Source organism: Meriones unguiculatus, chromosome 5 (genome assembly GCF_030254825.1).
Source record: "Meriones unguiculatus strain TT.TT164.6M chromosome 5, Bangor_MerUng_6.1, whole genome shotgun sequence".
Classification (NCBI taxonomy): Eukaryota; Metazoa; Chordata; class Mammalia; order Rodentia; family Muridae; genus Meriones; species Meriones unguiculatus.
In genome coordinates, this window is record NC_083353.1 from 40398235 (window position 1) to 40424539 (window position 26305).

At 48.4% G+C, this 26305-nt stretch overlaps 1 protein-coding gene across 1 annotated transcript in view; it reads left to right on the top strand.

Annotated features, from left to right (window-relative positions):
• Nucleotides 1–26305, top strand: part of Tgfa (transforming growth factor alpha) — an 80627-nt gene that overhangs the window by 40828 nt on the left and 13494 nt on the right. The gene's annotated exons all lie outside the window — the stretch shown is intronic.

Sequence of the window (26305 nt, forward strand, 5' to 3'; positions counted from 1 at the left end):
CATTCACCATAATCGGCCCTGAAGAGAAGTAAGCTTGAGCCCTAACGAGGAAGGAATGACAGTTGGTTTGGTCTGGTTTGGTTTGGTCTTTGGAGACAGGGTCTAGTGTAGGCTAAACAGGCCTTGACATTTGACTTGATATGTAGATAAGAGTAGCCTTGAACTCCTGGTCCTTCTGCCTCCACCTTCCAAGTTCTGGGATTACAGGGATACGCCATCATGCGTGGCTGATGGTGATGATTGTGACATCCCAAACACTGACAAAGCCAGGACAGACCATGAAAGACTTCTCTCAAGAAAGCCACACTTATAAATTCTGAAGACTCAGTGTTCTTAACCTAAGTTCCCAAATGCACAGTTTTCATCTATTTCAATCTGTTGCACCTTGCTAAACTAGATGCTAAGCTGGCTTCCAGTCTGACTGGCCATTCTTCCAAGCTGTGGCTGGGACGTGGCCAAGGAGAGTATTTCTTTCAGGCACTGATCCTGTCACACACAGAACTCGTGTCCTATAAAAACAAACAACGAACAAAAATTGTACCTTCCCACCATTTAGCTGTGCAAAAAGTGGATGCTTAAAAGGAGTTGGCCTCAGAGTCCTGTCGGGAAAGTACTGGGTGCCCCAGCATCAGGGCATCAGGTCACATATAAAGACACAGGGGTCATGCATGGGCTGGGCCATTACTCTGTCTTCTGTGAGACTATCCTAGGCCAGCCATTCTGTGGCTACCTTAGTGAAGACCAAAGAAGAATCTTATTAGCAGAAGCAGGAGGGGAAACCTGCAGGATGGCAACGAGCCAGAGGGCAGTGAAGCCTGAGAAAGAGGGGGATTCTCTAGTTAGACCTGCAAGAGGGGAGCCAAAATGACCTGGGAATCATTCTTCATAGCAGATGGTTGTTGAGCAATTGGCTGCCTTCCAGGTCCTGATTGTCCTAGCTAGTACTGTCAATTGGACACAGTCTAGATCACCTGAAAACAACCCCAACTAGATAACTTTCTTTATTAGGTTGGTCTGTAGGCATGTCTGTGAGGGATCGTCTTGATTATTGCTTGACATAGGGGGGCCCAGCCAATGGCAGGCAGTCCCGTCCCTAGGCTGGTGATCCTGGGGTTTAGAAGAAAGCTAAGCATGAGCTGCCGAGCAAGCCATCAAGCAGTGTTCCTCCACAGCCTCTGCTTCATGTTCCTTTCTGCATTCCTGCCCTGACTTCCCCCACACACAGTGATGGACTGTCACAAATATGCGTTTAGAAATTATACAGATGAAGAAATGAAATGTGCAACGATAAAATAAAAGGGCAAAAATAAAAGGCAAGCACACGGCAGCCACGTGTAGTTAATGAGCCTGTCGCTCCCTCTGTCCTCCGTGTCTGGCTACGCCTGTGCTGTCCACGCACAGGGCCTCCCCTGCCAGCGTTGTACAGGAGCCTGTGCCCTGCGCCCTGCAGCCTGGCCCCAGGTCCCGCTTCCCAGCACAGCAGCCCTCCCTGAGGCCTCGGCATCCAGCTGAGTGTTTCCCCAGCAATGAGCTACCGTAGTGGTCCTGTGGCTCCCAAGTCACAGTGCTCTTTGCAGAAACTAAACGCAGGGGTTTCTAGATCACACAAACTACTTCCCGAGAGTTTGACTTGTTGTATCTATGCTATTGGGGGATGCACACGCCACAGCGCATGTGTGAAAGTCCAAAGTCAGCTTAGGACAGCTGGGCCTCAACGACCTCCTCTCCATGGAACCCAGGGGTCAAACTCCAGTCCTCAGGCTTGCCTGGCAAGCTCTTTATCAGCTGAGCCATCCACCCACCCCAAGATCCTCAACACACCATTATGAAGCGGGTCCTTGGTTAGATAGCTTTGCTCAGTGGTAGGCTAAGGTAAGTGCTCTGAGAACGCCCAAGCTCGGGTGTCCAACAGCTTAGTGCATTAAATGCATTTTTAACTTATATCTCCTGTGTGCCACCTAGCGGGCCATCACCTCCTTGCCAGTGGAGGCGTTCTACAGTGGAAACCTTCCTTTTAACAGAAAAGCAGAAGGCCTGTCCACATCCCCAACCCTAGGGACAGCTCTCATCTGTGAAGACAGACTGAGGACCACTGGGAGACGTTGGGAGGGTGATGTAGCCTCTCTGTGCCCCGCTTCTTCCTCAGTGAAGTTCTTCTCCTCGGCTGTGAGGATGAAGGCTGTGTGTGTGCACACATCCCTCCCATGTGCTCCCTAGCTGTCCATGGCTGTTCTCCATGCTTTGTGTCATTGCTGGAGAAGCAGGTCCTATGAAGCAAGAGTCTCTTTGGGCTGTTTTATCCCTTGCTGTTGAGTGCTGAGGCCATAGATCTGACACTTCAATGCCATGACAGTCACGTCACTGGGGGAAAATGTAGACCAGTTCCCTTCAGCACCTATAAATCTGAATTCTTAAGCTTTAGTCACATTTTGCTAGAGCTTGGTGGGAAGCCCTTAAAAGCTAATACATTCTCACCTCTGAGTGACAGTTCCCTTCCCTGGAGCCCTTGCTTCCCCTCGGCTGGATTTTAGAATGAGGCGGGTCTAAGTTTGAAGTGAACCAGCGCCCTCACCTCAGAGCCCCCCTCCCCATTGGGATGTCACCTCTGGGATAGCAGGAAGTGCACAGTGACTTGGGGTAGGATGGTGGCTTTGCTTCCTGCGGTCTCAAGCTGGTGTGGCAGTTTCCAAGTGTGGAGTCACAGAGCCTGCAGTTCACAGATTCAGCCTGAGTCCAGCCAAGCGGTTCTCAACCTTCCTAATGCTGTAACCCTTTAATACAGCTCCTCACAGTGTTGGTGACCCCCAACCATAACATTATTTGCATTGCTCCTTCATAACTATAATGTTGCTACTCTTGTGAATCCTAATGTAAATATCTGATATGTGGACGGTCTTAGGTGACCCCTGTGAAAGAATCATTCGACCCGAAGGGGTCATGACCCACAGGTTAAGAACTGCAAGCCTAGACTCTTGTCTTGAAATCCTGGCCCAATCCCAGATGTTTCACACATCCAACCCTTCCGTGACCGGGTTCCTGTGGCTAACCTAAGGGTTGAATTCATGAGCCTCGGAGAAAGGGGTGAGATGGAGCAAAGTGGAGGCTCCGTGCAGCAGCTCTGCAGCCTGGAGCCAGGAGGAACATGTCTTCCTTCCCCTGTGTCATCCAGCAGCTCACAAGCAGCCCTCTCTTGGGCCTCCTCCCATCTCTCCTCTGAGGGGCTATGGCAGCATCCCTCTGTGCTTTGCTCAGTAGATCTAGAAAGATGTTTTTGAGGTCCCAGAAGGGAAAGGTGTCACGTGTCACCCTGCAATCTGCTACAAATGAATCTTCCCCATACTGTGACAGGCTATGACATGCCTCTATAAAGTCAAGTATCTTCTATTAAAGTCTGTTTTCAGCACTTTGAAACTGGCACCTAGTTAAATAAAAGCCAGCATAGAGAAGGCAGTATCCTGAGTCCTGACCACAGGGCCCACTGGGGGCAGCTTCTGAGTCAACCCTGGGACATACTTTTCAGGATAAGCCCTCCCTCCCTCCCTCTTTCTTTACAGGGGCGGGAGGTGGTTTCACTCTGTCACTCAAGATGGCCTGAAGCCTATATATAGCCTTGGCTGACTTTGAATTTGTAGCAATCCTCCTGCCTCAGCAAAAATCTAACTTTAATATCAAAAGCACGTGCCCTACAAAGAGTACCCAAGCCTTTATTGATTACATTTTATTAAATCAACATACATAATGTCCAAACCTGCTGTGAGAGTTCAACAACATGTTGATTGGTCATGTTAAAGTCACGTAGTCCCAGTTGGGCTAACTGACAGTATTTGCTGTGTGCTGGGTCACCATGTCAGCAGACCTGTGGACCATGGGTGACCCTGCAGATTGCAGAGTCAGTTGGCAGGGATAAAAAGCAGTATTCTCCTGGTTCGGCTTTAATGTGTGCGGTGTCCCTGTCTGCTGGGCACCTTCGGTGGCCACCGTGCAGGAAGTTTCCAGGTCAGCAGGAAAGATAAAGCTTCTCTTCATTTTCTTCTGACTTGCTGAAAAGATGTGTCAGCAGGAAAATCACTCCCGTTTGATAGCACTTAGAGCTGGAGTCTGGAAGCCTGAGGGTGAAGTCACTTTTTGAAGACTTAAGTAGCAAAGCTTTATGAGTGTCCATCCTCAGGTCCAGTGGTGGTCTCTTCCTGTAAGAGTGTTTGCAGGGGTCTGGTCACGGGCGCTTCCTGGCAGAACCTCCTGATTCTGGCTGTGTCAGGACAGTTATGAAATATGGATGAACCTTGGCAATCACTGTATTTCAAAGCATTGTAATTTTTGTGTATGTGGCTGTGTTGTGCTGGGGATCAAATCTGGGGCCTTGGGCAGAGCCGACAAGCACTCTACAACTGAACTACTGAACTACAGCACCGACACCTCCAGGTCACTCCCTCCTCCACCTTTTTTTTAAAAGACTGACATTTAGAATCTGGCTCAGGCCAAGCATGGTAGGTCCCCCACAGACACCTCTGAAAGCTTCCAGCCAGTGTGTGGAGACAGCCATACACACAAACACACACACACACGCACACACACGCACACACACACACACACACACACCCGGAGAGCCTTTGATGCATGGCTAGTCCAAGTCAAGATGAGTTAGCAATAGACAACAGATGGTGGATTTAAAGGTTAGTGTGCTCACAATGAATGCCCTATGAATACGTGCGTTCACTGGTCATCTTCATTTTGATTACCGGGGCTCAGACCCTTTCACCACTGAAATTCACTAGGATTCCCACTGTCCGTAGCCATGAGGACAGTGACAGTGAGGACACCTACTCCCATGGCACTGAGCAAACACCGGCCATCCCACCCTGGCAGGCGTGGACATTAACCCTAGAAGCTCCTCTGTGTGGAGATGTCCATGCCAACCCAAAACCAGGGGAGGACAGAGGGCGTCCTCCATGCCACTGCACAGGCCTCAGTCGTAGCTGGGGGCCCTTGTGTACTCCCCTCCATTTATGTTGGTAATGAACTAGCAAGGGATCAGGGACCTCCTTTTCCTTGCCTCAATTCCCATCTCTGTAGACTGTCTCCAATCCCCGACCCTGGAGCCATGTCCTCTTTCCTGGGTCCTGTTCACCCTGACACACTATCCCATATAGCTGCTTCCCCATAGCCCATTCACCAACTGGTAACCTGGCCCCAGGGGGTCCCATGCCAACTCTCTGGTGACTTCATCTGTCCAGGGAACCGATGGTGTTTGCTATCTGCTGCTGTGGCAAACACCAGGAGCAGAAGCAACTTGGAGGTGGGAACTGTTAGTCACTGTGAGTGACACCGTGGCGAAGGCAACTCACAAAAAGAAAACATTTGATTAGGGCCTCGCTTGCAGCTTTAGAAGGCTCGTCCACGATCATCATAGTGGGAAACAGGCAGTCATGGAGCAGTAGCTGAGAGTTTTACAGTAGCAGGAAAAGAGACTGAGACTGCCATGGGGTTTTGAAACCTCAGAGCCCACCCCTAGTGAGAGTCACCTCCAACAGGGCCACACATCCCCAAGGAATTCACCAACTGGGGACTAAGCATTCAAATATATGCATCTAAGGGGGTTGTTTTCATTCAAACCACCCCTGGGAGGAAAGGGTTTGTTTGGCTTCCAAGTCTCCATCACAGTCCATCACTGAGAGAAGTCAGGGCAGGAACCCAAGCCAAGCCAGAGCAGAGGCATTGAGGAAGCTGCTTACTGGTTAGTTTCCCCTTTGGTATGAGTGTGTGAGTGTGAGTGTGTGTGTGTGTGTGTGTGTGTATTGTGAGTGTATGAGTGTGAGTATATGTGTGTGTGTGTGAGTGCATGGGTGTGTGTGTGTGTGTGAGTGTGTGAGTGTGTATGTGTGAGTGAGTGTGTGAGTGTGAGTATATGTGTGTGTGTGAGTGCGTGTGTGTGTGTGTGTGTGTGTGAGAGAGAGAGTGTGAGTGTGTGAGTGTGAGTATATGTGTGTGTGTGTGAGTGTGTGAGTGCGTGTGTGTGTGTGAGAGAGAGTGTGTGTGTGTGAGTGTGTGTGAGTGTGTGTGTGAGTGTGTGTGTGAGTGTGAGTGTGTGTGAGTGTGTGTGTGTGTGTTACAGTGCATATGTGGAGGTCAGAAGACAGCCTTGGTTGTCAGTCCTTGCCTTTACCTTGTTGGAGACAGGGTCTCTTTTTATTTGCTGCTGCATGTGACAGGCCTACAAGCCTTGGCGAGTCTCCTGGTTCTGTTTCTAGTCTCGATGTAGAAGCTTGGAGCACACAGACAAGAGCTGCCCCGGCTTTACCAGGGTTGTGCTTTGAGAGGGTGATTCCAAGCCAGCTACTCTGTGGTTGATAGTGTCAGGGGAGATGCTATCATAGGTTAGCACATGGCCATCTTATTCTCCCATCTCAGGATTACTATGGCACGAACTGGCTCTTTCTCAAAAGATGTGAAACACCACTTTTTCTGGTGTCAGCTTTCTGTATTCAACTAGATCTGTTCTGGGGCTTTCCATGATGGCTTTCAGATGTAACTTTTCTTGTGCCAGTGTGAAAAAGCTTTAATTATTTCTGTTTCATTGTGTCTATTATAATATTTAATGGTATAAACCTCTCTATGTTTAAAGGAACACTGTATCTCTAAATATCTCATCTCTTCCCCTTAGAGGTGAACCTAGTGTTATTTAGTCAGGTTCTCCCTTATCCTGAAGGTTTTGAAAGAGTAACTGGGTCTTCTCTTGATGGTGAGTGTGTGAATAAGAACAATTTTATAGCATCGTGCTTCTTCATCAAGGCACAGTTTCTGCTAAATGAATTACCTTAAAGGAAAGACCTGTGGTGTTCCACAAATAGATGCCAAGGACGCCTTTTACAGATTCTTCCCAAGCGTTCTGCAGAACCTATATTTCAGAATCTTTGAAGACCATCTTTCCCGGGATGTTTTAAAACTATTTCTAGAATTGTCATTATTTTGGGAACTTTTTACCCTTAAAACTTTATGTGTACAACGCAACATTGTGAATGATCATCTTGAAAGACTTGTTTCTATTTATGTGTATGCGTGTGGTGTGTGTGTGGTGGGTGTAAGTATAGGGATCTATAGAGGCCATAAAGGGCATCAGATGTCCCAGACCTGGAGTCAGCGTGGTTGTGAGCCATTATGTGGATGCTGGGAACCAAACTTTGGTCCTCTGCAAGAGCAGCAAGCTCTCTTAACCACTGAGCCACCTCCTAAGCCTAGCAGTTCGGGGAATTACAAACCACATCATGGGTAGAAAACCACCTTTCTCCAATCCTACATGTTTTAAATTGGTTAGCATGGGTTTGAGGCAACTACTGACCTTCATCCCGACACTGGGTACTCTTCAAGACCCTGTCACACACAAGCTGACGTGGGATACAGTGGCGTTTCACATCTGTAGGTAGAGCACAGTCCACGCCACAGTGACACCGATATAGGAGGGTAAGCATCTGAGATAAACAGATTTAGATTTGGAAGCTGGGTGAGATTTTAAAATAAATATTAACAGATTGAAATATTCCAAAGATGGAAGCATAAAATTTCTCTAAGAAAATACAGTTGAGAGGCTATGGGTTAGCTCAGTTGGTAGCATACTTGCCTAGGATACACAAAGCCCTGTATGAGCCCCAGCACTGTATAAACCAGCACTGGTGGTGCACACCTGTAATCCCAGCACTCGGGAGGTAGAAGCTGTAGGATCAGCAGTTCAGGGCCATCCTGTGCCAGATGGTGGGTCTGATACCAGCTTGGGTGTATGAGAACCTGTCACAAAAATATTTTTGTTATATTTATTTTATTATGTTTATTTACTATATATTATATACATCATATATATTAGGGATTGGGAAGTAGGGCATTTGTCCAACTTTCGTGAGGCCCTGACTTTAATCTCCAGGACCAGAAATTTAAAAGAAAAAGAAAAGAAAGAAAAAAAAAGAATAACTAGAACATTGAAGAACAAACAATACAGGGGAAAAATTATAAAAATTATAGTTTTATGAGGACTACTGAAGAAGCCACTACAGAAAAAAAAAATCCATAGTCAATATCTGTCTATTCTTGAATCCTAAAAAAAAAAAATTCATATCCTTATTATATAAAATACTTGCCTAAAGCAATGGAAAAATCTTCACACCCCACCAAGAGAATGAACAGATCATTCCAATGGGTATCTTGTGACAGAACAATTCCCCAGGCCAAAAAATACAAAGCAGATATCCAGGCTTGAAGCCTCCAAAGAAATGCAGGTAGCATTGGAGACAGGCATCCATCGGGTATGTAAGATCTGACCAAAGCAGGTTGGCCGCGCTCATCACAGGGCCCTCCTCACCCACTGACTTGTAAGAATTTACCCTAAGGAAATAAGCATTGGGTGAATTTAGGTTGTGGGATGGAGTCCGGGGCTAACAAGATGGCTCATCGTGTAAAAATGCTAAGGCCACCAGCCTGAGTTCAATCCCCAAGGACCGACGTGGTGGAGGGAGAAAGCAGACTCCCACGTTATCCTCTGCCCTCCACACACGCCAACATAACACATGTGCACACACAAGAACAACCATAATGATGATAATAATTGTATAAGGAAACTCAGTGCTGAGGTGCTAACTGCTGTGGCGGGGAAGGACTGGAGTTGCCGTGGGATGCAAGAATGGACAGGCGTGGGAGCCTGTGTGCCCGAGACCCTGGTGGAAGCTGAAATAGAACCAATGCCTTTGGGGATTTAAGGCTTCTCCGGTTCTTACACTTCAAGTTACTTTGACTTTGGGCTCAGATTTCTCACCTCGGGTTTTCCCGTTGCAGCTTAGGTTTATGTGGCCCTGGCAGACAGAATTCTTTTGGGTGTGGACTGTGATCATCCACACAGAAAAACTTAAGTCTCTGTTCTCTTCTTGCTGCTTTGCCTTTTAGAAGGGCTGCCTTGGGGCTAGAGAGGGGGGTGGGGAGCACTGTTCTTGCAGAGGACCACAGTTCAGTTCCCAGCACCCACATAGCAGCTCAACTATCTATAACTCCAGTTTCAGAGCATCCAAGGCCCCCTTCTGACCTCCACAACACCAAACACATACGTGGAGATAGATGTGCAGGCAAAACACTCGTACACATAAAATAAAGATGAATAAGTGTGTTTTTAAAAGAAGTGCCATCACAGTAGAGGATATCTTGTTACAGACAGCAAACAAAAGGAAACTCTTTTTTGCATGGTGTGATAGACCGAGCCCCACAGAAATGCCCCAGCCCCTAGAAACTGTGACAATGCTACCTCTGTGGCAAAGGGACGTTGGAAGTGGGCTCGTCCCAGGTAGATGGTCTGATTGTAGTTCTAAGGATCCTTAAAATAGGAAGTCAGGAGGGCAGAGGAGAGTCAGTGGGAGATTCTACGACAGGAACATCTGAGGCTGAAGAACACAGGAGACTTGTGAAAGCGCTTGAGAGAGCTGGCTGGTACAGTTGGTCACGCCTGCTTGATCCCAGCCTCTTGACGTTCAGGTTAACTTCTGGCTTCCAGGGTTATAAGATAATACATTTGTGAGGTTTGTAAGTCATTTCATTTGCAATTTTTGTCATTGTGGCAATAATAACTAAGACATTTGGAAAGAGAGCACAGACTGAATTTGAACTTGAGCCTTCTGTGTATCCTAAGGTGGTCCTGGAGAGAAGCTCACAGGCCTAGAGTCATCACAGATGGATGGAGTCCCCTCCCTGGTCTCTCTCTTCATCCCTCCCTGGTCTCTCTCTTCATCCCTCTCTTCATCCTTCATGGCCTTGCTCCGGAGTTCTATTTACCCCTGTAGGTGCCTGGCTGTCATGACACTGAGGAGGGTGGGGCTGCGGAGGAAGTTTTAGCTGATTTGTCTGAGAGGCGGTTTCCTTTTTCAGGTGTGTGCTCAGATGAGTGGCATATTTCTCCCATGCAGGATCCTGGAACTCTTCTTCAGTGAGTGCTATGCAGGCAAACCCGGCCGGTCTAGAGGTCAGAAGCCATCAGAACCATAGCAAAGAGGCCACGTGCACCTGACCCTGGGTGTGGACCCTTCAGCTTACCCATGGCGGTCCTAGATCTTTCTAGAAATGTTTCCTAGAGGAGCCTTCCTGCTCCAACTCCTATCCCAGATCACTGCAAATTTATATAAAGAAAGAAGTTTGAGAGTCAGGGGTGGAGAAATGACTCAGTGGTTAAATGAGAATATTGCCCTTACACAGGAGCTCAGCTCAGCTCCCAGCACCCAGGTGGGGCGGCTCACACCTGCCTATGTATCCAGCCTTAGGGGATTCCGATGCCTCTGGCCCTACCAACACCAGCACTTGAATGCATATATACCCACACACAGACACAGACACACAATTTAAAATGATTAAAAAAAAAAACTTCTTTAAAAGAAAGTCTGTGGGCTGGAGAGACAGCTCAGAGGTTAAGAACACTCGCTGTTCTTCCAAAGGTCCTGAGTTCAATTCCCAGCAACCACAGGGTGGCTCATAACCATCTATAGTAAGATCTGGTGTGCAGGCAGAATGTTGTATAAATAATAAATCTTAAAAAAAAAAAAAGAATATTCTTGATTCCAAAAAAAAAGGGGGTGGGGCACTGAAACTCTAGCATCACCACAGGGCCATATAGCAGGCATTCCAAGTCTCTCAAAGCCATTTGCCCAGAAGACGGGGTGGGTCCTGCTCTGTCTTTTTTCCCCCCCTGGCCCACAGGAACATTGCAGGAGGAAAGGAGAATTCTCACCCAGTGCGAGGTAACACTATGGAGACATAGGGGCTTTCCACAATAATAGTTTAAATTTGTATTTTAATTTCAAAAAATAAAAAAAATTATATTTATGCCTTTCCTGGATACATAAACACAGACATCATAATAACCCGTATTCATTGCAACTGGAGTTTGAACCCGTTAAACACAAATATATACACTCTGCTCTCAAATTTGTGTCTGCAAGGAATCAAGGCTCCCCTTAACAACAGACCGAATCAGTCTTAGAACCAGTGCGCACAAATGACTGGCGGTTTTCAGCATTCGCACAAAAGCCAAGTGTTTTAATGAGGGAGTGACGTGAAAGACACCTTTGTCTTTTGAGCATATTTGTAGTACAAACGGTGATTGAGCCAAATGTGGGGGGGGGGGACGCAGATAGCTTGTTAGCCCAGCACGAGGAAAGGGTGTGAAATTAGTCAGGGATGTGAACACCCCCCACTTTCTACAAACATGGTTCATAATCTAAGAGAACAGCGAGACGCCTGGCAGCAGCCGCACAAAGAGGCAGGATGGGGACCGCGTCGGGGGAGGTAGGGCAGCCAGGCCTTGGTCTACAAGGTCCCTGGGCTCTGACCAGCTCCCAGGCTAACCAGCAAAGTGACCTTAAACAAGTGCTCCACCTCTCCGTTTCCTCGTCTGTGAAATGGGAGGATAATCCCTGCTTGTCTGCTGATGGGGAGAAGTAGGGCAGAGACTGACGCAGGCAGTCAGCCACCTCATCTCCTCCACGCCTGACCTCAGAGGGCATGCCGGCCAGCTGCAAAGATGCCAGGGCCATCTTTAACTGACCATACTGCCACACAGAGCCCATTCATCCCACCCATCCTCTCCCCTGGGCCCCACCTGGGCCAGGTGTGCAGAAGGAAATGCCTCATTCAGGTACCTGTTAAAGTGTCCTGCAGGGTAGCGGAACAGCTACAATCAGTGTGACACCAGCTCACCCTCGCTCCCTCTCTTTCCCAAACCCCTGCCTGTTGGGTCTCCAGTCTTGTTCCACTCCCTCTCCCTCTCGGTCCCTTTGTTTTTCTCTCCCTTGAATCTCCCATCAACAAGGAGTGCGGGTACCAACCTCCCCCAGCCCAAGGCTTGTTTCAACACATTTCTCTTCTGCAGCATTGAGCCAGACGTGTGACGGGGACATGTGGGAATAGGTTTGAAAGTCTCACCTACGACCTTGCAGACACTCAGGCTCCTTCCTTGGGTCTTAAACGCTCTCCATCAACCCCATGTGGAACAGTGTCCCGGGGCTTCCTAAGGAATGAGGGTAGGAAATGGACAGGGCTGCAGACTCCTGCACAGCACACGTGGAGAGCGCCCTCCACTCAGCAGAGCCAACAGCCAGGGGCCTGCCGCGAGGACGGCGTGAGAGGACCCTGTCTCGGCACACACTTGTCTTTTGCGTTAGTAAGAGAACAAAGGAAATGCACACTTTTTAAATTAAAATATAATCACATCACTGTCCCACTTCTTTTGTCCCTCCCTTCTTTTGCTCTCTATTTCAAACTCATGGCCTTTCTTTCATTCACTGTGTATATATGTATACATATGTATATGTATATTCCTGCTCAGTGCATATGGTGTGTGTGTGTGTGTGTGTGTGTGTGTGTGTTTTCAGAACTGACCAGTTGGTATTGGCTAGCCAATTTGTGGGCCCTTCCCTGGGGAAGACTATTTCTCCCACTCTAGCATTCTTTAGTTTCCTGAAGCTCTTTGTCTAGGATTAGGGTCCGACGAGATTTCCCCATTCCATGTAGCATGTCTGTTGGTGTTGCCCTTTACAGGTCATGTTTACAAAGCCATGTTGATGCGACTTCTCTTGATATTTCTAGGAGACAAATAGCAAACTTCCTGTTCTTCAGGCTCTGCAATCTTTCTGCCCCCTCCCTCCTGCTATGAACACTTTTTTCAACGGAAGTTTCCAAACTCAGACCTGGTGACCCACACTTGGAATCCAGGTGCTGAGAAGGCAAAGCCAGGAGGGTCCCTGGGGCTCACTGGCAGGGCAGCCTGACCTATGTAGAAAGTACCAGACCACTGCCAGGTCCTGTCTCTCTTCTCCCACAGAAAAGTGAATGGCACCTGAGGAGCAACACTGGGGCTGTCTTTTGGCTTCCACAGACTCTTGCACACATGAATACACACACATACACACACATACACACACACACACACACACACACAGGGGGCAGGGCACAAGCAACCCAAAGGGGCCTAATAGGCACTGGTGAAGCCATCTTGGACAAAGTGGCTGCTTTTGTGTTTGTACACTTGAGTTGACTTCTGGGTTGTGTCACTCTGAGCAGCACAGTTGGGTTGTTGGATACCTAGGCCCTCATTACTTTTCTCTTCCCATTTCCCATGCACTTACTGGGTTCTCTAGGGTCGTGGGAGCTCCCAGGCCCTCTTAGAGGGTGAGAGGTCGGTAGGGGATATCTCCTGCAGCCTCCAGATATGGACCACGAAATACTGATGTTACATGAAACTTCAGTACTATTGGAGCGCTTATGCGCCCCTGGCTTCATGTATGGCTTGAATTCAAAGGCAGTGAGCTAACGCATCGGCATACATGTCCTCTTTGTTGGAAAACCCCAGAAGCAGATAAAGCTGAGGCTTGGGAAGCGCAGGAAGCGAGTCACAGCACGGGGGGTGGACAGCCTGCCTGGGTGTCCTTCCACGGCTCACTGATGAGTTGAACGTAGAGAGGGCAATTGATTCACAGATTATTTCCTTGGTTATTTACTCTACAAGATGCTGAAAGGCATTTGTGTTTTTTGGAAGTTCTGTCCCTTGGCACAGAAATAAAACCTTCTTTCTAAGCTAGAAAGATTGATGTCCAACTACAGTAAAGGAAGTTGTGTCAAAGGGAGGTCTGTGTTCTGGGAGCGAACACTAGACCTTCCACTCTGCCCAGGGAACCCTAGCACACCGAATGTTATCAGACTAAAATCCACGATGTGGAAATAAGACCAAGCTAAAGAAGCTTATACACAGAAACAGCCTGGTTCACCAGTGTCTGAAAACCGTTGTGCGAAAAAGTTGTTATTTTTCAAAATTTATTCACAAGCAAAGGATGAGGGTGGGTGGGATGCAATACCATCTTTGAACTACACTGAGAAACAGGTTTCAGCGATTTTAATTTTCTCTTCATAAGTTTACCGATACCATATGGTAAAGTCGTGTCAGATGGGCTGTTTGCTATAGGCTCAGTTGGTTCTCTGCAAGGTTGGCTGTAATGGTCCACACATCTTCCTCTGATTCCATTTATAGTCTGGGAAGGAACATCTCCTTTCTGTTTTTCTTGTTGTTTGTTTGTTTTAATCTATTTATATGTATCCTAAACCACTGGCTCTCAAACCTTTCTACACAGTAGACACCCCAAGGAAGAAACCATTGTCCTAGCTGCACCTCGGAACAATTAGGTCATTATCCTGAGTATGGGGGTGGACACAGGCCTGGTACTTTTCCAAGGTGATTTCTCCAACCTGCACACAGCTGAGGCTGAGATGCAGTGTACACGGGCATCTCATCCCTGGCTGTGGCTCACGTGGCACCGTTTCTGGAGTGTTTAGGACAAAGTGCTGAGTTGAAGCAACAGCCTGAAAGTCTGCATTTCTGACAAATGTCTATGCTGCAGGACCCCACACTGTACAAGAGAGCCAGACACGAGGCTGCAGACAGCCATCATCAGATGCCTCACAGGCTCTTACTTGTCCCTTGCCTGCTGTCCTCAGGCAAGCAAATAGCAAAACTACTTGGACATGGCCTTCCTTTTCTTTTCCTATGAGGTGTCTGTAAGCCTCAGAGAGAAAGCCAGCTTTCCTCTGACATGACCTGGTGGCTTTTTGCACCTGACAAAGTCTGTGCCCTCTGAGGTGGAAGCTGGGGCCTTCTGGCCTGCGGTGGCTGTAATGGGATGGCCACACAGTGGTTCTGTGCTTGGTGGCTGCCAGGTTGTGGGAACTTTCCCAGGAGGCCCAGGGAGCCTGAGTCTCGTGCTTCCAGTGGTGGAGGAGGGATTTTAGTAAACACTGCGTGGGAAGAGGAATGAAATAGACAGAGAATGAGGTTAAGGGATGGGTGTGTGAAATGCCAGGCTGAGCGAGGCCAGGGTGGCAGGAGCAGCATTCCACCGCCCACCTCTCTCCAACAGCTGGTGGGAGCAGACACTCACCTGCCGGGGCAGCTCTGCCCTAGGCTATGAAGCCATGTCCCATCATCCCAAGTCAGGCAGACAGTGCTGGGCACCAAGGCATACCTGCCTCCTGGTGCAGCTCTGTGCACAGCCCATCCAGGCTTCCTTCTGGGCCTGGAGGGAAGGGGCAGCTACCACCTATGGCCCTCAAGCTCCTTACAGAGGCTCCATGCCCTGGTCTGTCTCTTGGAATGGGGAAGTCCATCCTACCCTGCGCTTCTCTTGCCCTCCTCTTGCCCTCTTTACCTAGAGAGATAAATCAAGGCCAAGGCCCTGAGTTAATGAGCCAAACCTGAGGACTGGTCCGGGCTTTCTGTATCAGGCCTCACTGCTTTGAGTAGGTGGAAGCTTGTTGAAGTGCAGCCAAAGATGTTGCTAAAAGGAACAGACTAGGAACCCGTGTGGAGCAGCACACCTGTCACCCCGCGCTCCATGGGGATGAGGCAGAAAGGATTGCACAAGTTCGAGGCCACCGGGGGTTACAAAATAAATTCAAGGTCATGCTGGGGCTACATTGTGAATTCAAGGCCAGCCTGGGATACATAAGGAGACACTGTCTCAACAAAAGGGAAGGAAGGAAGGAATGAAGGAAGGAAAGAAGGAAGGAAGGAGGGAGGGAGGGAGGGAGGGAGGGAGGGAGGGAGGGAGAGGGGGAGGGGGAGGGAAGAGAGGGAGGGAGGGGAAGGGGAGGGGGAGGGAGAGAATGAGGGAGGGGGAGGGGAGGGAGAGGGAAGGGAGGGGGAGGGAAAAGGGAGAGAACGAAAGGGAAGGAACTATAAAAACTTATCCCAACTCAGCTTTCCTGCACTGCCACTCTCTGGTCAGAGGCCTACTGGGGTTTGTGTTCTTCAGTCACAAGGGCCCTTACTTGCCCACATTTTCTGTGCCTCAGAAGCCACATTCCTAATTCCCACTTGTCTCTGAAGCAGCTACCATTTCACCATCACCTAGACATTCATTAATAGGTACATGCTTACAGGGCTCTGCCTTCCCCCATAGGGAACTGCTCTGCCCGCCATCTTTGTTGTTGTTTGTCTTTGAGACGGGGTCTATGCTGGTAAGTTGTTGTTTGTCAACTTGATACAAACTAGAGTCATCTGGGAAAGGGGAACCTCAATTAAGAAATTGCCTCCATCAGATTGGCCTGGGGGGGATTTGCTTGATTAATGGTTGATATGGGAGGGCCCAGCCCATTGTGGGTGATGGCACCCATGCATTGTGTAAGAAAGGAGGCTGAACAATCTATAGGGAGCAAACCAGGAAGCAGCATTCCTCCATGGTCTCTGCTCTAGTTCCTGCCTCGAGTTCCTGCCTTGGCTTCCCTCAGTGGATAGAGACATGGGATACATAAGCCAAATAAACCCTTTCTTTCCCAAGTTGCTTTTGATCATCGTGTGTGTATCACAGCCACACAGGAATAACCTTGAACAGGGCCTCCTGTAGCTGCAGCTCAGGCTGGCCCAGACCCACGAGGTAGCTGAGGCTGACTTTGAACTTCTGGTCCTCCTGCCTCAGCCTCCCAAGCGCTGGGATTACAAGCACGCAGCACCACACTAGGCTTCTCGCTGTGCGGTACTGGAGAGGGAACCCAGCGCTTCACTCACGGTGCCAACTCTCCCAACTGAGCCCCACCAAGCCCATCTCAATTTTGATAGATTTCTCATCTGTAAGGAACCTTCTCTGTACAGACCTATCGCCTCATTTTTACAAAGATACAAACAGACCCACAGAAGGCAGCAACTTGGTCAAAACCACCAAGGGCCAGGCGGAAAAGTCCCGTGTCCCTCACTAGAAGAGTATGCATTATAAATAGGCCAGTTGTCCCCAGTGTGTTACCTCTGTCCCCCTCTCCATCCCACCTCACAAAAAAAATATCTGGGGGTCAGGGAGAATCCTAAAGTTGATGTAGAAAAAAGAAATAGGTCAAAATATTCAAACTGTTTTTAAAAATAAGGAGTGAGGTCAGGGGACAGTGACAGACCATATTTCCAGCACAGATCCAGCAGTTGCGTGGTATCAGGACAGAATCCCAGTGGAACAGGACAAAAGAGGAGTGAGTCCTGGTGGGCGACGAAGGTGGTGGTTGAAAGCCAGTAAGGAAGCAATGAGCTATTCAATAAGTGGGTGGGGTAACTGGGGGCCACTTAGAAAATAATAAGTCACACTTTGAACACTAAAATAAATTACAGATGGTTTACCTTTGTACAAACAACCCAGTGATAAAAACACAAGTAAATATTTATATAATCTCAGGGAAGGGACAGTCTCTAATTACAAGGTCAAGGTGTCTTTTGCATAAACAAAATGAAGACTCAAACCATAAATTATTTGTAGTACACATAACAGGATATAGAATTGTTATTCCTTGTAGTTTAAAGAGAGATAAATAAACAAGAAAGGGTGTGCCCATGGGGAAAAAAAAGGCAAAAGATATAGCCAACTAATTAAAGTCAAAAATGGAGAAGCTGAAAATCATATGAGAAAACTTTTACATCCCAAGTCACAGAGATGGCACTGCAAAAATTCCCATAGAGACCCAGCCAGGGGCTAGAGAGACCATTCACAGGCTAGGGACAGAGACTGCTCTTCCAGAGGACCCGAGTCCTGTTCCCAGCACCCATATCAGGCAGTGCACAACTGCCTGTAGCTCCAGGGATCTGACATCCCTTCTGGCCTTCAAGAGCACCCACATACATGTGCACATACCCACACATAGATACACAGGTATACACATATTTAATTGTTCAATTTTTTTTTTTTTTTAATAAACTGGCCAAAAGGGATCTGAAAATTGATAGCCAACACTGACAGGAAGGTGAAGAAGTCACTTCGTCCCTTGGGGTGGTCACTTAACTGCGGTGGCTGCAGCTTGACCAAAGATCTCAGAAGTCCTAAAAAGGGGATCCCTTGTTACACTGATTTACTCCCAGGAAGATACCCATTAGTGCACACAAAAATGTATACAGCAACTACTGTTGTGTGCCTTTAACCCCAACACTTGGAGGCAAAGGCAGGTAGACCACTGTGAGTTCCAGGCTGCCTGGTCTACACAGGGTGTTCTATGTCAGCCGGGACTACACAGTGAGACCCTGACTCAAAAAAATAAAAAGAAAAAAGAAAAAGCCAATGATTGTTTAGTTCTGTGTTCTACAGGATGGAGGACAATAGGGAGATGCTTTGGAGGGTTCATGGGACACAAAGAAGACAGATATGTCAAGGGAGACATGAGCCACTGAAGCTTCCTGCTGACACTTGAACTGGGGCTTGTTATGGTTCGAATCTAAAAGGCCCCTCACAGGCTCATGTTTTGAGGCTTGCTCCCCAGCTGGTGGCAGTCATTTGGGAGGCGGTGGAATCTCTAGGAGGTGCCTAGCTGAAGGAACTAGCTCACTAAGAGCTAGCCTTGGAAGATTTGGTGCAGCGCCTGCCTGGTTCTGGAGCACTGCCAGCTTCCCGAGCCACCATGATGTGAGTAGACTGCGCATGCTCCCAGCGCCATGCTGCCTGAATCCGTGGTCCCCAATAAGCCTTCCTCCTCTAAAGTGGCTTCGGGCAGGTGTTTCTCCACAGTGACGAGGAGCGTAAGACCGCAATGCTGGCAATTTCTGTCTGCTTCCTGTTGTAGCCCCAGTAAGCACAGAATAAAGACAAACTGTGGCTCTCCCTAACGACGCGCTTTCAAGTAACTGCGTTTTCTCCTTGTGCTTTGAATGCACGTTGCCTTTGCACTTTCAAGGTGTTAAAATGAAAAATAAAGACAGGAGGTGCAGTTTTAAGAACACAAGCAAGACTCCACCGATGCTCTCAAAAGAGCATCATTGGTTATCATTGGGGTCCGATGCCACTGAGACTCCCTGGGGAGCCATGAAGTCAGCCAGAGAGCCGAGGAGTTGCGCTTGGAAATGAGTGATAATCCCAGTGGTTCCCAGAGCCAGGGCCAGAAACTACGGCCTCCATCCTAGGACAGTCACTGTTCAATCTGACAGCTTGCCAGACACAGTGCCATCCACAGCGTGTCTTTCCTCTCAAGGTCCGCAGTGCAGGGAGAGAGGGCGTCTGGCTGCATGTCAGCCACTGGAAACCTGTAGAGCAAGAGATGATTTGCTGGAGGAAAATCTGGGTGCTGTAGGAAGTAGAGGAATTTCTGCTGGGAAGCCCCAGATTGGCAAATGCTGAGCATTGGCAGAGACATGGATGTTTGATTTAAAGGTTTAAGAAACCAAGGGCTGAAGAAATGGCTCAGTGGGGAAACGGATTGCCAGGTGTGCCTGAGGACCTGAATTTGCACCCAGAGTGCCTACATTTTAAAGAAACGCAGCTCAGGTGTATAATCCCAGCTGGGCTGGGAAAGAGACAGGAAGATTCCTGAGTTCACTGTCCAGGCCACAAAGCTGGAGCAGTGATTCAGTGAGAGACCCTGTGTCAAAAACTAAGGTTGACAGCAACAGAGGAAGACATCATTCTATGGACTCCATATTCAGAGAGAGAGAGAGAGCGAAAGAATTATTTGGAGCAGGCAAGATAAGGCTAGTGCAGGGCCAGGAAAAAGCTACTGCCATGAGTATAATTTTGCTCTCATATTTTCTGTCAAGACAAAGAACAAGACACAGAGAGACTACGCAAGGCCAGAAGAGAATGTGCTGGTCAGGAATCCAGACAAGCATGGCCTTAGTGCCCTGGGGAAACTCCCAAAAATAACTGCCCTAATCTCTGCTGGTGATTTTTAAGAAGTAGCAAATACAAATGATTATCCAGAGAGGTGGGAAAGATGAATCTGTTTCTGAGTTTAAATCCATAAAAATACCTGAAGATTCTCTAACGTACAGATAAGAAAACTTGATATTCCCAGGAAAATTCTAGCCTGTTCCTGGCTTCAGTTCCTTGACTCTGGGTGGAATTTTTTTTCACTGAAATATGCAGTCTTTGTCTGTGACCCAGCATGGCTTGGAGAAATGATTAAGAGTTTACATGTCCCTTATGTAGCTGGGATTTCCCCAACATTTATCCTATGAGAGCAAAGTTCTGGACTTGGCTCAGTGGGTAAAGTGTATAGGCATGAGTTCAGATCCTGTGCAGCCATGTCAAAGCCAGGCTTAGCGATGTGTGCCTGCAACCCCAGTGCTGTAGGAAGGACAGAGACAGGTCACTGGGGCCGGCAGACCAGCCAGTCCATCTGCAATGGTGAGCTCTGGGCCAGAAAAATCCGTCTTAATAAACAAACAAACAAGGTGACCAGCTCTTGAGGAAGACACTCAAGGTTGTCCTCCGGCCTTCATACAAATGGGCATGTGTGCACAAGAACCTTCACACACACACATACACCGGTGTGCATGCACACATGTACATGCAGGCACACACACACATGACACAGTGTGGCTAGAGATGGAATCACAGAGATGCCGTGTTCTTCAGTGTTCTTCAGAACCTGTTTTGTTTCTGTTTTGGTTTTGTTTTGGTTTTTCAGATTTATTTAGTGTGCATGCCACATGAGTGCAGGTGGCCTGGAAGCCAGAAGAGGGCATCAGATCCCCTGGATCTGACATTACAGGTTGTGAGCTGTTGAATGTGGCTGCTGAGAACAAAACTCAGGTCCTCTGCAAACGCAGCAAGTACTCTTAACCACTGAGCCATGTCTCCGGCCCCATTGCCAAATGTCTCTCATCTGAACATGCTCTGCCTTCTCTAAGTGGTTACAGTCCCTCCGCATCCATGGATTCTGGACCACAGATTCAGCTAATCTCCACTCAAAGATACTTGACAAAAAAATTGTGTGTGTACTGAACCCATAAGACTTCCTGTCACTACTCCCTGACGGATATGCTGCCGCATCAGCCCAGTCGTGCCTCCTTTCTACCGGGCGCTGTGAGTGGGAGCAATGCAAGCATCCTTGGGGGTGTTTGGGAGTTCATGTGGGGGGAGGGGCTTGAGCATCACACACGTAAGGGCTCCTGAAACTGAAGGAGGGGACGGTACCACTCTTCAGCTTTCTCTCTTAGTGATGGAGCCTGAGAGAGTTACATGGTTTTCCTTGCTCACATTCAAATCCTGACTCCTACAGCCCAGTTCTCCCTAAGCCTACAGCCTGGGGATTAAAACAGCACAAATAAAAACGGGCCCTGCAGCCCCAATCTCTCAAAGTTTGAAGCTTTGCTGTTGTTTCAAACGCTTAAAGCCATCATCTTGGTGAAATATAAAAAACACTACGAAAGAAAAAAATAATTAGCCCTAATCCTCTGGACACCTCGCCTTGGAACACGGTCTTGATAGAAGGGCCTGTGTCTCAGGCAGCTCCTCGACACCAGGGCACACTCAAAAGGGCAAAGGGCCACATGTGTCTTGAGGCCAAAGGCTCTCCCACTGCAACAGTTGTTTCATTTGGTTGAGATGGAGACGGGGACTTACTGTGTCTCCCAGGCTAGCCTCAATCTCATGTCCCACCCCGCTGCAGCCTCCTGAGAGATGGGTTATCACACACTCACATCACCATGTCTGGTCTCACTCCTCTAGTTTTGATTAGGAGTTTTCTTTATATCCATCCATAGAGACTTTGTGTTTGAGTTACATAAATAAGATATCTGTTGGAGGTTCTGAGGACCCAGGGTGTGGCTCAGTGGTGGAGCATTTGCCTCAAATGCATGAGGCCTTGGGTACCATCCCCAAAAGCTTTGAGAACACAAAATGTTCTAGAAAAACAGCCATCTCTGTAGTGTTTATAATCCTCAATGCAGAGGGTTTGAAGGGATTAGGGTTCAAAGACTTAGCAGAGGGGAACATTTTTCCTCAGGGCTGATTGAGGGTTTCCTGCCAGCCACTCTACCTAACAATTTTGGTATTTATAGAGAACGGAGGCCCACAGAGCTGGCAAAGGCAGGTAGCCCCAGGCTCTAACGGGACTCTTCCCTCAACAAAGCTGAGGCAGAATTCCCCAGCTGGCAGGGCTCACCTGTGCCCCCCAGAGCCCCTCCTATTCTGATTCTGAGAGCCCAGTACAGGTACACCCTTGTTGACCGCAAGAATGAAAATTGGGGGTGAAGTGTTTTCAGGATGCTGACTGATATCCAAGAACATGAAATTAGGATAAGGGGCTTTCTGGTTTGAAGATATGAAAGAAACGGTCCTTCTGTTTGAAATCAAATGATTCAAATGCTGAGGTGGGGGACATTTGGCATCTGTCTTCAAAGAAAAACTGTGACCTGCTTCTTTTAATTTTTTCCCTTGGAATTACCAAGGCTTTGATAGAGACAAAAAGAACAACCTCTAGGTGGAATGTGTCCCATGGAGCAACAGCAGCTGTGGGAAGGGGCCACCTGTCCTCTTTTATCGCTTTAGCTCATAACAGAATGCAGGCCTTCCCTGCTCCAAGGGAAGAAGGGTCCCCAGCAATACTCAGGTACAGTAGGCGGCCAACAGAAATATGCATATTGTGACATCCTGTGGGACATGCAGAGGCAGGTTCCATGCCACACTTCACATCAGCTCACTGGCATTTTATTTTAGGCTCCTAAACCTTCTTTGCTAATTAGAGCCATTTGCTTGGGAATCTCAGCCCCTTTAATCCTAAAGTGCTCCTGAAATGTTCTGGAAATCCCAAACTCATTTATTTTCCAAATGGGTCATCTGGGTGTGATGGTACCCATCAAGGATTCCTTACTCCTCTCCTCACATGTTTACACCCTGAGGTGATGGTCAGGGGTCAGAGGACGAGCCAAAACAACCACCTGTAACTTCAGGTCTCAGCTCTGCCATTTACTGAGTGAACATCATTGACCCAGGGTCACCACCCTCTGCTTAAATTCCCTCGTGTGGCAGGACAGGAGTAGCAATGGCCTCTCTCATCATGCTGAGTGCCATGCCCACAGCTAGACAATCCATCAGTGCCTAATGCTAATAACGTTAGCCATCACCATCATAGTCCAGCTGCAGGAAATCCATCTGGATTAAAACAGTAAACTGGGCTTCCTTAGCGGCAGTGGAATCCTGGCAAGGCATATCTGTGCTCTGTTTTCTTCCTATGCTAGAGGTTTCAAACTTGATGCCGACTCCGCCTTTGACTTTAAAGTAAGCACGGCGAAGGAGCGGCTTCTCGGGTGTGGTACCACCGGCGACAGTGACTCTTTGTCTGGTTTCCTAACACTGGCTAGGGGCTGTTAGCACCCAGCGTCTTTTTCTAGGAAAGTAGTCGATGGTGCCTAACTTTGAACTTGTTTCAATCCTATCTCTTGATTTTTGTCTAGATCAAGAAATGAGCAGGGAAAATCAAACTGGTCAGATGTTGGCTGTGTTGCCCCCATGACTTACTTCAATCTGCAGAAACCATTCCCGCTGCACCCGAGCCTTGCCCTGACCCAGAAGCACAAGGTTTTCTAGGCATGCGCACCACGCTCAGTGGTGGCCGATCACGTCATGGATGGGGGCTTCAGCCCAGCCCAGCTACTTCTCAATGGACCATTGCTCATGCTTCTAGAAATCTCTTTTGCATCTGTGTATGGTTCTGGCTTTCTTGTGGGAATATGAGAAGTCGCCATCTTCAATTTCTTCCTCTTTCAAAGAGCAGAACTTCCTCTTGTTTGTCCTAGAAGAATCCCCTCTGCCAGTGAGCTGCTTCCGGTGAGCATTCCTTTCCCTAGTGCTGGTGGGGACTTGTTGATTTTGACCATGCGTCTCTCGGTGTTTGCCATCCCAGGCTCGGGCTTCCTCTGCTCAGAGTCAGAGAAAAGTAGGCTAAGTGTCTGGTTCTAGCACCTTCTAGCCATGTGCTGTCTGCATGACTCGTTTCCGCATCTGAAAGACTCTAATCACAGTGGTGTGAGGTTTGGCAAAATAATGAGGAGCCCTACTCTTCAATGAGAGTAGGGTCTGGTGGTTGCCCCAAAGTCAGTTTACAGGGGAAGTGAAGAATCCAAGCAGGATGGAAATCAGCCAGTTCAGGAAAAGACTGCTGAAAGATCTAGAGCATCTGCGTCCTGGGATCCTGTAATGGGAAGCACGTTTTACCATCTATATACATACATACGTATGTATGTATGCATTATATGGGGGATGGGTACCACAGCACATTCCTCCAGCCCTGTAGCCAGGCCTGCTGCTCTGAACCCAGCCACTCTCAACCAGGGGTCCTCCAGCCTGGCCTCAGGGTAAAATATTTATCTAGCCCTGAAGGGGACGCCCTTCTGGTGTCTGCTCTTCCTGGGCTGTCGTCAGCTCTGCTGTTGTTGCCTCTGACTGCTAGCCTTGGCTGGGCAGTCCTGCTAAGATGTCACGTTGAAATCATTGGGAAGTTACTTGTGCTGCTTGAGGAAGTGATAGGGGCGCTATAAATGACGTCAGCTTTACAAGTGGCAAACACAGCATCTGGGGGAAAGTGGAGAGCCACGCATAGCCTCCTGGGACCCCAGCAACTAGCTAGACACACAACTCAGGCCAATTAGGGCTGTTCCTCAAGGCCGCTCAGGGCCTGCAACCCTGGAGCTCCCCCGCTCCAATTCCCAAAGTCACTGCAGATGGTGTCTGCCTGGACTTCTGAATGCCCTGTGGATTGAAGCAGGGATTTCCTCATTCCATGATTGCTATTCCAGACTCTTTCTGTGAGCTGGGCCGGGCTCTGGGCCCGATTAGCGGGCCTGTGGTCTCTCCTTCAGAGCCTCCCCAGAGAGCAGTGATGTCTGCAAAGTGAGCGTCCGGTCTCCAGCATGGAGGGGCCTCCCATCAGCTTCGTGGCAACAGGAACCAAGTAGCTTTGAAACTCCAGCCGCTAGCAAGAGCCTGGTGCAGGGCTGTGCCCAACCAGAACATTTGCTTTTCCTATCAGCCCCAGAGCTAATCAGAGACGGCACCTGCGCGAGATGACCCGGGGGGAGACCCGGCCTGCCTGCCCGCCGTGGGACGGCCCTTCTTTGGATGTCACCCGGTTCCCTTCACCCACCTTTTCTACCTGGCTGTATTTTTTTTTTTTTTAAGCTTTCCTTCTGCCTCTTGATATTTTATCGAGTTGTTAGAAAGAAAAGAGGGAGGCAGTGGAAAGGGTGTGTGTGTGGTGGTTCACACCTGTAATCCTAGCCCCCAGCTAAAGCAGGAAGAGTAGTATGAGTTTGGGGCCAGCCTGGGCTACACAATGACACCCTCTTTAAAAAGAAAAGTAATGCTCTTTCAGAGGACTCAAGGTCAGTTGCCAGCTCCTGCAACCAGGCACGTGCGCGCACACATCTTTTAATTTGAAAGAAGAAACAGAGGAAAAGCAAGCTCAGAGGCTCAGCTTTGGGGAAGACGTTGGGGACCCAGATCTCCTCGTAAATTACTGTGATAAACTAGACACGATGTCACCCCTACCCAGTGAGGAGATGGTACCCCAGCAAAGCCCGTCTTTGGTCAGCTTCCTGCCAGGCCTTGACACGGCGAACTAAGGAAAACGGCACACAGCAGAGCCCTCCCCAGCCTTCCCATGGCAGGAACTGCTTGTCTGTGGATCTGAGTGCGCTCCACGGTGCTCTAGGTGGCCACACACACTTTTATGGGTCCCAGACAAGGACAGTTTCCTAGTTTGCAATGTGCTTTGCACTTGACTTCTGAAACAGGAATGTAAGCTCATGAGTGTGTCAGTGTGTGGTGTGTTTTCATGAGTCGGTGAGTTGAGAATTAAAGATGCACTTTATTTTCTAAGATGTTTTTTTTAATTATTATTATATGTCAGTAGTTTCAGTGGGCTACCTTTGTAATCAGAAATCTGTTATACTTCTGATAAAGTTTCAAAGGTGATTATATCACTGTAATTAAAGCAAAGGGTTGTTTTGTTTCTCTAAATAAATACTGTTCAGCTGTTGGAACATGGACTGTCATTGCTCTTCCTTCATCCTCTGAGACCTCTGGCCTGAGGAGGACAGAGGGCATCAGGAAGCACGCATGCTAGGTGGCAGATAGGTGGTTGTGTGGGGAGCCAGAGTGGGCTGGGGATGAGGCCAAACCGGAGAGTGCTTGCCTGGTTTCAGTCTCCAGCATTGCATAAACCAGGTCTTTGGGATGTCTTTTGAGAAGGTTATCTGCCATCTGCCATTGCTCACGATGGCTCCTTCAGAAACTCTCTCTGAACGCAGAAGCAGGAAAGTCGAGCCCATCCTGCTTGTGTGCCAGTGTGTCTCTAGCCAATGAGCATCCTTGTTTATTCTGTCCCAAGCCATAGAGCACTGTCTTCAGCAGTCCAGTGGTCACCGGGGGTCCACAGTGCTGGAGCTATTCCTTGCCCCCCCCCTTTTTTTTGAGACAATGGGATACAACTGATCTCAAACTTGACATGACAACTATATTTGTCCTGATATTTCTCCTGATATTTCTCCTAATAATTTGAA